This window comes from Ursus arctos, unplaced genomic scaffold (assembly GCF_023065955.2).
Source record: "Ursus arctos isolate Adak ecotype North America unplaced genomic scaffold, UrsArc2.0 scaffold_2, whole genome shotgun sequence".
In the NCBI taxonomy this organism is placed as follows: domain Eukaryota; kingdom Metazoa; phylum Chordata; class Mammalia; order Carnivora; family Ursidae; genus Ursus; species Ursus arctos.
In genome coordinates, this window is record NW_026622874.1 from 20,329,980 (window position 1) to 20,346,236 (window position 16,257).

The following is a 16,257-nucleotide window of genomic DNA, read 5'->3' on the forward strand; positions in this document are numbered from 1 at the left end:
CTCTCACCTTGACATGCTCAAAATCAGGCTTTCACCCACTCCCCAAATTTCTTGTCATGAATTTGCACCTACGATGAAGGGACATTCATCCCATCCTGGAGATCCTAATAATATTTCTTTTTTTTTAAAAAAAGATTTATTTATTTATTTGAGAGAGAGAGCATGTGTGTACAAATGCACAGAGGGAGGGCAGAGGGAAGGGCAAAGGGAGAGGGAGAAAATCTCAAGCAGTCTCTCCACTGAGAGTGGAGACCAGCACAGGGCTCCATCGCAGGACCCCAAGATCGTGAGCTGAGCTGAAACCAAGAGTCCGATGCTTAACTGACTGAGCTACCCAAGCACCCCACTTAATGATATTTCATATATATCATTACATTGATATATCCCCAACACTTAGAGGAGTGTCTGACACACTGTGGTTACTTAATAATGAATAAACAACGAACAGCAATAACTGTCCAGGATCTACATCTCCCAATGTTGGGGCTACTTTATTATTCATTCATACAATAAATATATGCTCGGTATTTACTTGTAATAAGTAATTCAGATACTATAAAGGTTAACTTAAAAATGTCTTCAAAGTCTTGTGGAGGAAATAATATATTAGAAATTACTGCTTTCTGATTTTCCTGCACTAAAAATTTGCCAGGCAGCCAAGGTTTTCAGATATAGTATGCCTTAGAATTCCCTCTCATTATTCACTCCTCATGCATTAGGACCTGGTGTCTAAAACTGTGTTGCTCTTTTCCTGAAAATCTGTGTTCTGATACCATATATTTTGGGCACCATACCTTGCTTGAAAATTGAACTTTGGGGGTGCCTGTGTGGTTCAGTTGTTAAGCATCTGCCTTCGGCTCAGGTCATGATCCCAGGGTCCTGGGATCGAGCCCTGCATCGGGCTCCTTGGTCAGTGGGAAGCCTGCTTCTCCTTCTCCCACTCCCCCTGCTTGTGTTCCCTCTCTCACTGCCTCTCTCTCTGTCAAATAAATAAATAAAATCTTTAAAAAAGAAATTGAACTTTGTATTAATACTTATAGAATAAGCACAGTGTCTCCCTGCCACATAATTAACATACGCTGCAATAAAACTCATTCTAAACTTCATACACAGTGAAAATAGCTATTTTTAAAGTTAATTTTATTACTATCACCTAAGAAATCTTAAGGAAGATATATTTTCTTAGACATAGAAAACTCTAAGAAGTTAGAAACCAGATTAGTACATTTGATACATATTATGAAAGACTAAATATTTTAGTCTGTCATAATTTATTCAATATAAAATTAAACCATAACAGGACAAATGTCCATATTCAGCTTTACTATTCAGTATTATGAGGTTATATCTTTCAACAATGATCTATCAGCATTCTAGTATATGAAGAAAATTTTCTCTTATTCCCCTTATCAGCCTCTTCCTCTCTGTTTCATCATTTCTGATTAATTGTACTTTTACGTATGATTTTATCTTGTGATTAATGTACCATTAGAACGATCATACTTGAAGGAAAAGCAGCTGGCTTACTGCATTATGTTGTCTAAAGAGGAGACACTAGATCACAGGAAATTGGTGCCTATCAGCTGAATCAGATAAATATTAAGGATCATATTTCCAAGTTTCTCAAAAGGTTTCAGTCATTCTAAATTTTTACATAAAGCTGTTAGATTCTTAGGGAAGGTGGTAACTGGCTCAAAAGTTTGAATCTCTATTGCTTATACCCATCGATTGAAAAAAAAATTACAATACTAGTTTAACACTTTAATACAGCTTAAGGTTACCAGATGACTTCACTCCTGAAGCCTTCAAGAAGCCTCTGAAAAATCAAAACCATCTATGACTGCTAACCTCTAGCACGTCACAAACGGTGGCAACTTTAGTCAAGGGCTTGCTTCTCTTTATTCCTTATAAACTTACTACTAAATATTTGCCACCGACTAATGTAAAATGTGTAGTTACCCCCTCTCCGCCCAGTTAACTTCCTTCCTCATTCTTTATCTAGAAAGGATGTGCTTCCGTTTATTTCAGGGGCAAAACTAGTATTCCCAGAACACAAGCATTCCCCATCTGTCACTAGTTTTGTGCACAACAGGAATTTTGTTATCACTTCACGTTTAAGAAAGACCCCTGGACACCCATAAGTTTGTATTTAACTCTCTGAAAATAAATTATATACGATGATTTGTAAAAATGTATTTAAATGTTCATTTAACCAGCCTATTTCTAAAGTCCTAGGAAATGTTTACTGATGAGGAAATTAAAAGAATTAAAACTGCCAGCAACTAATTAAAACACACACATATACATATTTGCACTCTCTCTCTCTCTCTCTCTCACATACACACACACTTTTTATATTAGAAAAATGCCTGAATAAATGAAAATGTAAATAAGGAGCCATATTGCTTTGCACATATAGTTTATCTTAATGGTAATGCTTTAGTCCTTAATTCCCAAGCTAATGGAAGGGAGCCATGTATATATTTTGCAAGATTTACAAACCCATATAATAATATACCTTATGTTCATGTGTCCTTTCATATTATATCCCTCATGATCACAATAAAGTTCATGAGAAATTTTGTAATCTCATATATTATCTATGTTTACAACTGAGGAAGCTAAGACTCAGACAACTTAATAGATTTGCCTAAAGCCACAAAGCTAGAGTGTCAGGAGTGAGACTCATTCCTGGTCTTCTGCCCAGAGTCTGGTACTACTTAGTCCCTAAAGGCTGCCTCATGTTCCCAGCGAACAGCAGCTTCTCAGACATCATCCTAGAACCTACACATGGTACAGAACTTGAGCAAGTTACCAAAATATGTTTTTATTTTTTTTAAGATTTTATTTATTTATTTGAGAGACAGGGAGAAAGAGAGGGAGAGGGAGCACGTGCAGGGGGAGGGGCAGAGGGTGAAGCAGGCTCACCGATGAGCAGGGACCAGATGTGGGGCTCAATCCCAGGCCCCTGGGATCATGACCTGAGCTGAAGGCAGATGCTTAACAGGCTAAGCCACCCAGGTGCCTCAAGAATATGTTTTTAAATGAGTGAGAGAGAAGATGATACATAGTATAGTAAAGAAAATGAGCTTTGAACTTTATCAACACTTGATGCACATCCTATCTCCTAGACTTGCCAGTTCTGGGACCTTGGACAAATTATTCAACTTTTCTGTATCACAGAAATTTCATGGAATTATTGTGAGTAGTAAGGTACCTGGCTCATCAATTACTAAATGGCAGTTGTAAAAAGAGCTAAATACCCCAGCAGAGGTGGAAAGTCTGGCTCATCATCAGAATCTGCAGGAGAGCTTTGGAAGACCATAGATCTCTGGGCCCCAACCCAAACCTGTAGGACCTGAATCTCCATAGATAGAGCCTGGGAATCTGTCTTTTTACAAGACTTCTTAGGTGATTGTGATGAACAGCCAGACTTGGAAATCCTTGATTAATTCAGAGAATATAAACTTGTCTTTTTATTCTTGTTTTGGCATTGAAATGTTGCTAGAAGATAGAGAATTAAATAGCTCCTATAAGACAGAAACCAGACCAAGTACTTGACAGGAATTTATCACAGCAACACAATGAGATAGAAATTATTTTTCCCAAATTAAAGTAAACTGACACTTCGTGAATTTATAAATAGTGAAGCCAAAACTAGAACTTAAGTCTGTCTACATATTTTCACTCCACATATCATGTTTCTACATATTCATGTTGGCTGCAGTTATAACACATGTTGTCGCTGAAACTGCTCTCAAAAGTTAATGTGATTATAACAATGACGTACTTTTGAACCATAAAATTGTTGATTCTGATTAATGCCACATGAGGTGAATAGAGTGGAAATATACAGCATTGTGTAAATCGTTAGATTTTCTTTTTAAGGACCATGGTTGTTTACTTATTTCTCAAGATTGGTCTTCTGAATATAGATCATCTGCCTGAAGTGAATCATCTCTTCTAATGATATTTAGTATAGATGTAATTTTCAAGTAGAAGCTTCAACAACTTAACCCTTTTCAATAAAATCATATCTTATAGGCAGAGACAGCTTACCCACACAATCACAAAAATGTGTAGTAATTTACATATACTTCATGTTGCAGAGTATTCACCAATTTTTGTAGAAAGTGTAACTTACAATGAGATATTTCTGATGTTAAATTTGAACATGATAGTTTAATGTCTACGTGGATAGAACTCACTTATCTAGAATAGCATAGTCATTTATCATTCATTCAATTATTTATGTCATCATTAGATGGAGTATACATATTATATTAAGAATATAACGATGACTAAAACCATCAAGGTCCTCCTTATGAAGCTTCCAGTCTAGGTGGAGGGATGGTTCTTACTCAAATAATCATACAAATACATGTTAAAATCCAACTTTGTAGTTCCATAAAGAAAAGGTATAGAGTACATGAAGGGTATGATGGTGAATTTCATGTGTCAACTTGACTGGGCCACAGGATGCTCAGATATTCAATTAAATACAATTACTGTGTATGATATGAAGTTGTTTCTGGAAGAGATTGGATTTTGAATTGGTGCATGGAGTAAAGCAGATGGCTCTCCCCAGTGTGGGAGTATTTAATCCAGTGAGGGCCTATGTGTCCTACTGGTTCTGTTTTCTTGGAGAATGCCAACAAATATAAGCGGTTATAATTGGAAGATTTACCTGAGAAAGTGGCACTAAATGAGATCTAAAGGATCAATAAAATTCACCAGTTAAGAGGGGTAGGAATAATATGCCAGCCAAAAAGAAGAGTCTGTGTAAATGCTCATTTCTAACTAAAAACTAAAAAAAGGTGAGTGTGAGTAACAGAGAGGAAGCTGATGTGGGAAGCAGGTGAGACCAGGTTATGCAAACCTGTAAGCTATGTGAAGAATTCTTTCCTTACCCTAAGACCATCTACAAACATTGAAGAGTTTTAAGGAGATGAACTGTCAAATTTGTATTTGAAAATGATCATTCTGGTTGCATAAGGGAACATAAACAAAGGAGACAAAAGGAAGGTATAAGTGAGAGGAAATTATGCCTTGAGCCAGAATAGTGATGGTGGATTTCGAACAAAAATTACACAAACACAAAAGATATTTAGGAAGTAAAATCATAAAAGGAGGCTTTTCTAGCTAGATGGATCACACTATAATTCACTCACAAGGGGAACAAAGACAGGCAGATTTGATGATAGGGAGAGGGCAGAGGAGGTCTAAAGCATGAGTCCCATTTGGGATACACCAAGTTGGAGGTGGCATCATAACATTCAAGGGAAATCAGTACGCCTTCAGATATTCAAGTTGGGAGCTCAGAGAAGTCTGATTCAAAGATGTAAATATTTGAGAGATTTGTAAATATTTGAGCGTAGGGAGTGAACAAAGGAGGGGGAAAGGAGGGTGTAGGATCACGTTTGGAGGAAGTACAAATTAGGACAAGGGGGGATGAATTTAAATAGATGAATGAGGAGGAACCCAGAAGGAGGAGAGAAGCCACGTTTCAAAAGGGCAATTTGAAAGAATAAAAGATGGGAGTTCCTGGATGGCTTCGTCGGTTAAATGTCTGACTCTTGATTTTGGCTCAGGTCATGATCCCAGTGTCCTGACATCAAGCCCGTGTCAGACTCTGCGCTCAGAGGGGAATCTGCTTGAGATTCTCTCTCTCCCTCTCTCTCCATCTCCCTCCGCACCCCCCACCACCACTGCGAGCACATGCGTGTGCATGTGTTCTCTCTCTCAAATAAATAAGTAAATCTAAAAAATAATAAAAGAGAAAAAGATCAACAGCAACCTGTACTGCTGAGAGATGAAGTATCATGAGGTCTCAAAAACGTGCAAACTTGATACGTTATTTTACTCCATCTTGCATAATATATGCCTCTTTTATTACTTTAAATATGTATATCCATATATTTAATTTCCAAAATGTTTTATGGCTAATGAGGCATGTGAAACTTTTGTAAACAAAGGAATTTGGGGGTCCTAAGAGGTACCAACTAAAATAGAAAGCCAGGCTCCAGATTATACTTCTCAAATTAGACAATGAATTCTCTACCAGGTAATAGTAACATATGCACAGAATCCTAGATTCCCTGAACTGTAAAATGTCATGTGGGATCAAGAGCATTTTGGAAAGAGATTTCAAAATTTCTCAGTGATAAGTACATTTGTTAGCTAAAAGTTAAGTGAGAGGTATAAAATTCAGGTAGATCATAAGAACAAAACCTATCTATTTGAAGTATGTAAAACACATATTTTTTACAAGAGCAATTAAGGAAGACTAAAAGTAAGAGAACCAGAGTGACATGGTGGGCAAATGCAAAGAAAAAGAAAGAATTGGTCAAGGTATTAATATCAATCAAAACTGAATACAAGACAGAAAGCATTAAATGAGAGAAAGAAAACTTCATTATAACAAAGTCCAAGTAAAAATGAAGATTCATTTGTTTTGAAACTTTATACATGAAATAAATAGTGTTGAAAGTTATAGAGCAAAATTAAAATAAATTTAATGCAAGGATCAATACATAGGAAATCATGTTAAGAATTTTTTTTAAAAGATTTTATTTATTTATTTGAGAGAGAGAGACAGCCATCAAGAGAGGGAACACAAGCAGGGGGAGTGGGAGAGGAAGAAGCAGGATCCCAGCAGAGGAGCCTGACACAGGGCTGGAGCCTGACACAGGGCTTGATCCCAGAACGCTGGGATCACGCCCTGAGCGGAAGGCAGACGCTTAACGACTGCGCCACCCAGGCGCCCTAACGTTAAGAAGGTTTGACTTGCCTTACTGTATTAGTTTTCTAGGACTGCTGTAACAAAACACCACAACCTGAGTGACTTAAACAAGAGAAATGTATCATCTAAGAATTCTAGAGACTAAAAGTCTAAAATCTGGTGTCAGTAGCTTGTTCCTTAAAGCTAGCTATAAGGGTGAATCTGTTCCATGCCTCTCTCCTAATTTCTGGTGGTTTGCCAGAAATCTTTTGGTGTTCTTTGCTTGTAGTAGTATACCTCCAATGTTCAAATGGCATTTTCCCTGTGTCTCAATCTCTGTGTCTAAATTTCCCTCTTTGGTAAGGAGACAGTCATTCTGGATTTAGAGCCTTTTCTTAACTTCACCATCTGCAAAATCTGATTTCCAAATAAGGTCAAATACACAGGTACTGGAACTCAGAACGTCAACACCTTTGATAGGGGGTATAATTCAACCAATACCACTTGACCAATCTATGATAGGCTGAAGATATGTAGATACTATCTAATGTGACTAAAGAACAAGAATATATATAAAACATGACTTTTTCAAGTGGTAATGGAATATTTATAAAAATTGACAAAACCTGGGGTGCCTGGGTGCCTCAGCTCAGGTCATGATCTCCAGGTACTGGGATCGAGCCCCACGTCGGGGAGTCTGCTTGTTCCTCTCCCTCTGCCTCTCCCCCCTCCCCCACTTGTGCTCTCTCTCTCATATGAATAAATAAAATCTTAAAAAAAATTATTTAAAAAAAATTAACAAAAGCCAAGAGAAATGACAACATATGCCCTTAACTAGATTTGTGTAAGAATGTTTTATAGTTGACTCAATAATAATGTCCCTAAATTGGAAATATGCAGATGTGCATTGATAGGAGAATGGTTAAAGAAATTTGGTATATTCCTATAATGGAAACCTCAAAGTAATAAAAAAGAAGAAATTAATACATGTGACAACATGAGTGAATCTCCAAAACATGCTCAGGGTAAAAAAGTCATATACAGAAGAGCACATAGTTTAATTCCATTTAGACAATAGGGAAACTAAACTGTGGGAGAAAAGTATCAGAATAATGGATGCTTCTAAGGGTGGGAGGTGGAAATTAACTGGGAAGAGGCATGAGGAAAGTTTCTAAGGGGATGGTAACATTCCATATCTTAACATGGCCTGCATCACACCAGTGTATCAATTTGTCAAACTTTAGGCAATGTACATTAAAACTTTTGAGATTTGTTATTGGTAAATTTTACCCCAAGAGGAAAAAAAGTCTCTGAATGAGTGCTGAACTCTAGTTAATGAAATGCATGCTGAAGTATTTAGAGGTAGACTGATTTTTTATAACTTACTTTGAAATGCATGGAACAATAAGATGGATGGATGTATAGACAGATTTATAGATGAATAGATATGTGAAAAAGTGAGTATATTAAAATAGTAGAATTTAGATAATGGGTCCTATGTAAAATTTGGTTAACTTCACTGCATATTTGAAAATTCTCATAATAAAATGTTAAAAAATAGACAAAAATCAATAAATGTTAAAGTCCAGTACTACTCATCATACATTCTCTAATCCCAAGGGAATATAATTAAAAATAATACCAACAGAACTTAAAAATTCCAAACTATTAACAAATATATTAAAATAAAAAATTCTCAGAGTCAAATTTGGAGAATATCTAGACAATAGCAATAAAGTAACTATTATATATAAAAACTCTTGGCAAACAAGAGAAAGAACAAATTCAAATAAGTTAATATAAACAATCCAATAAATTTGAAAAAGACTATTAATAGCAAAAGCATGAGGAAAGCAGAAGGAAGAAATCAACATGAAAAAGTCAGGAAATAATAACTAGATAAGAGCAAGGGAAAAAAATTAAATAATAAGCCCATGATCTACTTTTATAAACAAAAACTAATTAGCCAGCCAACCATTAGCTAGCATAACTAATCAAAGGAAAAATCCCCCAAACAACAATAAAAAATCTAAATGAGAGAAAAAGTAACCACAGTTATGTACTAGGAATTGAAATAATAAAAATTAAATACTTCATTCTACTCAAACATTTGAATATCTGAATTTTAAAAATCTGTTGGGTTCAGAAAATATAAACCATATTTGAAATTTAAAAAAATAGGAAATTCAGATTGTAATAGAAAAACATGAGCAAGTGGTCAAAACCTTCTTCCTAAAACGGCACCAAATAAACACAATTTCACAAATCACTCACATAATTTAAACAAATTAGCAGTTACTCAAATAAATAACCTCAGTAGTATTTTACTTATTCCAGAGAGAATAACAGAGAAAATAAGCTTCCTCCTTTTCGTGGACCAGGGCCTCTGGTTTTGTCAGTCAACACTGTAAGCTTCTGCATTGACTGAGGCATTCTATATTCACCAAGCCAGCCACTTCCTCTAGAGAAGCCAGAAATGCCAGTCACTCATTTTCCCAGCCTCTTTTGCAGTTAGAGCTGGCATAAAACCTAGATTTGGGGGCACCTGTATGCCTCAGTTGGTTAAGCATCTGCCTTCAGCTCAGGTCGTGATTGGGATCCAGCCCCACATCAGGCTCCCAGCTCAGTGGGGAGTCTGCTTCTCCCTCTGCTCCTTTTCCCCACTCATGCTCTCTCTCACTCTCTCAAATAAATAAATAAAAATCCTTAAAATTAAAAAAGAAAAAATCCAGACTGACACACAATAAAACATTGGTAACAAAAGCTGGTAGAAGTATCTTTTAAAACTATAGATCTATCTCACATACAAGTATCAATGTTAATGTAAAAATAATTTAATATAATCTAGCAGCTTATAAAAGGTATAATTCATCATGACTCAGAGGGGTTTTCCCAAAGATTTCTCAGTTAGGAAATCAGCTATAATTGATATAAGTAAAAGGTCAAAAGAAATAAACCATTTAATCATCGCTATAGATGCCAAAAAGACATGTGATAAAATTAAACATCCATTACTGATTCAAAATACAATCTTCATAAAATTTGAAGGATATATTTATTTAACATAATAAAATGTATTTTTTTCAAACTCAAATTGCATCATACGTAATAGGGAAACTATATTCATACTCTCACTAACATCAGGGACAAGATAAACATGCCCAAGACCTTAATTATTACCATAATTGTTGAAAAACTGTACAAAGTAATTAGGAAAAAGAAGAGGGGATCTTGGGCGGCTCAGTTGGTTAAAACACTGGACTCTTGATTTTGCTCAGGTCATGATCTCTGGGTCCTGGAATTGAGCCCCATGTTAGGCTCCGATCTCATTGAGAAGTCTGCTTCAGGATTCTCTCTCCCTCTGCCCCTCCCCTGGCTCTCTCTCACTCTCTCTAAAATAAATAAATAAATCTTAAAAAAAAGAAAAAAGGAGTTATAAAAATTGAAGAGCAAGTGATAAAATGTCATTTATTTCAGATGGTAAGTTTGTATGTCTATAAACTCAAGGATATCAACTGATATCCAACTGTAAAAAAAATAACTAAGCTGGCTACAAACAAATTAATTTGCAAATATCATCAACGTCTTTCCTACGATGACTTTCTTTATAACCTATTAGGAAAATGTAGTGAAAGAAAATATTTGATTTACAATAGCAACAACAAAAGTATCTAGGAATAAACTTAAAAGTGTAGAATTATATAATGAAAACTATAGCCAAGGAAACATAAAGTAAAATAAATAAAACCTTATAAATAAATAAACAAATAAGACAATTAAATTTCAATTTCCTTAAAATTGAAATTTGCTTCCGAAAAAAAATTCTTTCAACCAATTGACGATAATTAGTATTTTTAATGTATTATATCCTTTGGCTTTCCAATCGTTTATCTAGGAACTGTTCCTACAGTTATATTCACATAGATGGAGAAAATATTTGTGATAGAATGTTACTTGCAGCACTGTTTATAATATTAAAAGACTGGAAATGATATATTATTAAAATGATATAATATTAAAAGAGTGGAAATGATATAAAGTTTATAAATATGTAACTGACTAAAAACTGATCACAGATTGACATGATGAAGTACCATGCAGCTGCTCTGAAGGAAGTGAGAGGATGTACTAAAGAACTCTTTCCAAGGCATATTTTGTGGTAATAAAAGTATGGTGTGAAACAGTGGGGATAGTGTTCTCATGTTTGATAAAAATAAAAAAGTATACATAGTTAAAATAAAAATCAGGTAAGAATATAATAAAATGAAGTGATGGTCTCCTGCTGAACTCCTGTTGGTTTATCACAAATATTTGTCATGCTTTTAATCTTATCTAATAAAAGTATTTTTGACTTTTCCCCTCCCAAATGCTCTCGGAGTAGTTATATTTAGAGTCTACATTTGTAATCATCTTTGCTGATTTTAGGCACTTTTTAAATTTAGGACTCTTCTAATTTCACCTTTACAAATTAATAAATAAATGTCTCAGCATTTCCTGTTATATATAAGCTGTATAGCTTTTCTTAATCACGCTTATTTATTTATTTATTTATTTATTTATTTATTTATTTATTTATTAAATGCACTCTTTTTTTATCTTCCAGTTTGGTTATTTACTTCTAGTAGAGACATCATAGGAATTTTTAAAGCTGAAATAACCTGTAGAAAGCATTTTCAATGTGAGGAGTCTGGCCCATAGAGATTAAAAGCATTCTCAAAGATTTAGCGCTACCTCACACCAGAGGCTGCTAGAATGCCACATCTCTGACAGCAAGCAGTCAAGGGTTCTCTCCAGTACACGTCTTTCAGTTAGATTCCATCTTGCATGAGTTTCCTCACCAGTTAGAAATAAATTGTGGTTTGGTGAGAAGACAAATATTAATCATCTAGTAAAAATTTATTTTCAGAGATAATATGGTCTAAGTTATCACCCATTGTGTAGTTTATACCTGGGCTAACTAGGGTGATTTTTCCAGTGAGATATAATATAATATAATATAATATAATATAATATAATATAATATAATATAATATAATATAATATAAATACTATCATGTCATGATATAAACATCCTGACAAAAATTAAGAAAATTGTTCTAGTAGGACTCTATTAAATAAATCCTTATGTAAATGCTCTACTTTTTTCCCTAAAAGAGTTTGTATTTCTGTTCAAATAGAATGCTTAAAAAATATATCTGTAAGGCTTTCTCTAAAAACTTAACAGGGCCCAAAGCTTATTTTATAATCATGTCTCTTAGCACATGATAAAGAGCATAGACTCAGGTGTCACAGGGTTCTGGTTCAAAACCCAGTTCTGCCACTTAAAGTATGTGTGACTTTAGACAAATGAGATGGCCGCTCTATGCCTCAGTGTCCTTATCTGTAAAATGTGTATGATAGTATGACCTATCTCTATGAGTTTTTCTAGAAATTAAATGAGTTAATATAAGGAAGCTTATAAGAGGACCCATTAGACAGTAAGCCTAAGTAACGGTTAGCTATCATTAGGCAGAGATGTGGCCATGTTCTTGATGTTGTGCAATAACCAGAGAGCTCTATAGTGGTCCAGATTCTTCTTTCTTTAATAAAGATTTATTGAGCACCTACTTGTTTCAATATACTTATCACCCTTGGGACAAATGTATCTTTCTGTGATGATAACCAATTTTGTAGTCTTCCTCATCTCCAATATATGTGTATTCTTTATCCTTACTCAGTACCCTTAGTTACATGGACTGAATTAATTCTTGAAGCCCTTATGATAAAATTGCTCAGCATTGTCTTGATTTCCTTTCTCACCCATGACTGTGAATTTGTGAAATAGCAAGCTTGGACTGGACATGTAGTTCCTCAGCAAGGAACAAAGAAAACCCATGACCACTACATTTCTCGCTCTACAATCTTAAATCCTTTTGATCCTCTTACCCAAAATAATTTTTAGAACACAGAAATTAAAATATGACAATAAAAATAAATAATATCTTATGTGTCCTTACACCAAAGTTGACTTACTGTGAAGATAACAAAGTTGAAGCTTCAGTGTCCCTCACTAGTATAGGCTCCTCCCAAGACACAGAGAGAAACCCCAAGTTTGTACAGTCTGGTTGTTGTCTACTCAAAAAATATTTAAGGTTAGTCCCTACATGTGATAGCTTGACATTCTCAGAAACCTTACCGTTCACTACGAAAGAAATTTGATATTTTCCCATATTATATAACAATTCTAGAAAATTTACATGACATTATCAATAATGAGAATCATATGCACTGGGTATTTAATACAGCAAGAGGAGATATCCTATAGGAAAGCCTGATATAATCCCAAATCAATATTTCATGGTATGAATTTCCTTGAATCTCTTCCATGCGAGACTCTAACTGAAAGTATTAGAAGCCACTTCTTTTTTTTTTTTTAAGATTTTTTTATTTATTTGACAGAGAGAGAGACAGCCAGCGAGAAAGGGAACACAAGCAGGGGGAATGGGAGAGGAAGAAGCAGGCTTCCAGCGGAGGAGCCTGATGTGGGGCTCGATCCCAGAACGCCAGGATCATGCCCTGAGCCAAAGGCAGATGCTTAACGACTGAGCCACCCAGGCTCCCCTAGAAGCCACTTCTTAGAGAAGTTGCACCTGCCACATAGTCCCACGAATGCAGAGAGATGCTGAATACCAGGGACATTAGAACACACGCATAGAGCGCCTCACCCATGGTTTGCATGCAAAAAGAGTAAGGCCGACTTTATCTGTGATGAACATTAATAATACCTGAATACAATACACATAAATATAAAATCACCTAAGGTTTAGAGTGTTGACTCTGTGCTAGGCACTATTCTAGCTGTTTTATGTGTATTATTGTATTTTTAGCCCCACTTACAGAGGAGAGAACTAAAGGACAGAGAAGTTATATATTCTTCAAAGGCCAGACAACAAGAAATTAGCATCACCTAAATCCGGAGCCCACACTCTTAAGCATATAGGGTCCTGTTGCTAGGTACCTAATTTTGTAGAGTTGGAAAAACAAAGATGCAAATAATTCACTAGGTATGTGGCCTTAGTCCTCTCTGAGGTCCAGTATTATTACCAAGAGAATGCACTTTAAAATATGCATCCGTTAGAGCTATTGTGAAGATGAAATTATGCTCTATGCTATGCCTCACCTCAATTAGATATTCAATAAATGGTATAATAGGGGCTCCCGGTTGGCTCAGTCGGGAGAGCATGTGACTCTTGATCTTGGGGTCATGAGTTCAAACCCCACATTGGGCATGGAGCCTACTTAAAAATAAATAAATAAATAAATAATATAATGAAATTAATAATTACACAAGTGTTCATTAAAGCACTATGATCCTAACTTCTTTAAATGATTCTAAATTGCTGGAACACAATAAACATTTGATAAGGTGTATTTTCCTCTATCAACAATTACTGGCCTGGAGAAGAGTGACAACTCCATAGCAATAATGTTTTAAGTATCTTCTATGAAACAATATGGAAGAAGGAATGATATTTTGTGACTTAAGTTGATAGCTTTCTTTGTCTTCTTGCTATAAAGTTCAAAAACTTGGTATTAAAATGGCCACATATAGTGTGTTTTAATTGCTCATTTATTCATAATATAGTTCACCAGAGAACAAGGTGTGTTATCTGCGTAAACAGACCCTCTCTGACCAACCTGTAATTCTCAATCACTGAAACTTATTCAAGGTCTTCATGTACCTTACTTCAATTTGTAAATATATGCATTTCTTTCTTACTAGTTTACCTCCTGCCTTCCCTTCCATAATATAAGCAGGGCCTTTAATTTTGGTAATCAGTGATCAAATAGATGACTAAGTGAACATGTTTCTAAGAATAAATACAGAAGAGTAAAAGCCACACACAATCTCTTATTTGCCAAACATCTATTGAGTAATTACAAAGCCAGAGATTTACAACCACCCCCCTCCTCACCGGCATGTTTATTCATAAAAGCAGTCCTTTGCTGTCTGATTGATTTGCTTGGTTTAAAACCAAGTTCTGAACTGTGACTCAGATAAAAAGCTTTGAATCTCCTATGCACAGAATACATCCCGTAAGTATTTTGTGAAAATATATACAGCAATCAAAAAGAACAGATTGCATATAATGAAGAAATACAAAATAGATACAAGATTTAGCTTAATGTATTAAGATTACTTGAAATTAAATTTTGAGAATGGCTAATAAATGACTTAGTAAATATGAAATTCACCCATTTTGTCACTTTACCATTTTTGTTTTCCTAAATTATTTTTACATCACAAAAATTGGTAGGGAAGTTGGGGGTGGACATCTTCTTTAAATAGATTTTTTCCATTTGCTTCTAAAATAGATTACATGCATCACTTATAAGTGAAAACAGCTGATTTACAGAGCAAGTTTTTGTTTAAATACCAAATGAAGAATGTAAATTTAAAAACAGTATTTGCAACTCTTCAAATAATACCAAAATGGAATCAAGTTAAACCACAAAAAGGAAATTTTGTTCTGGACTGTTGAACGTCATATCAGCCTATGATCATCTCTATAGAAGATAAAATTTTTTACAACAGCCAGCAGCCCGAGGATTGATCTGAGAAAAGTTCAAAGTATAAAATTAAAAAGATGAAAATGGAACACTGGAAAGGCAAAGGCATATAAAATGTCAATGGCAGGGCACAATAATAACCAGATTGCATTTGAAGTAAAGGATGTCAGAAAGCCTAAATGTATTGGATTTAGATATCTCCTGATAATTCAAAGAAGTCCACATATTTTATTTATCTTCATTACCAACTTATGAATAGAGGAAGAATTAAGGACTAACAAAGATTTGTCCAAGGTTGTAAGGCCAGTCTCTAAAATTAAATGCTTCTTTCACTAAACTGTGTTGGAAATAATGATGGGGTCATTGGTATAAAGAAGATTTCAATATTTTAGATCACATCAAATTAGACTGTGAAAATAAGAAATACATAATAAGAAGATGGAAGGAAGAGATGTAAATATACTGAAAAGAACTGCCTTGCATTAAGGATTAGAAGATAATATTATGAAAAATTATATGCTAACCAATTGGACAACCTAGAAGAAATGGATAAATTCCTAGAAATAGATAACCTCCCAAAACTGAATCAGGAAGAAATAGAAATTTGAACAAACCAATTACCAGCAAAGAAATGCAATCAGTAATCAAAACAACTCCCAACAAACAAAGTCCAGAACCAGATGGCTTCATGGGTGAATTCTACCAAACATTTAAAGAAGAGTTAATACCTATTTTCAAACTATCCCCAAAAATAGAAGAAGAAGGAAATCTTCCAGTTTTATTCTATGAGACTAGCATTATCCAGATACCGAAACCAGATAAAGACACTACAAAAAAGAGAATTACAGGCCAATACCTCTGATGAACATAGATACAAAAATCCTCAACAAAATATTAGCAAAGTGAATCCAACAATATATTAAAAAAAAACCACACCAAAACAAAACTTTCACCTCAATCAAGTGAAATATACTACTGGGATATAC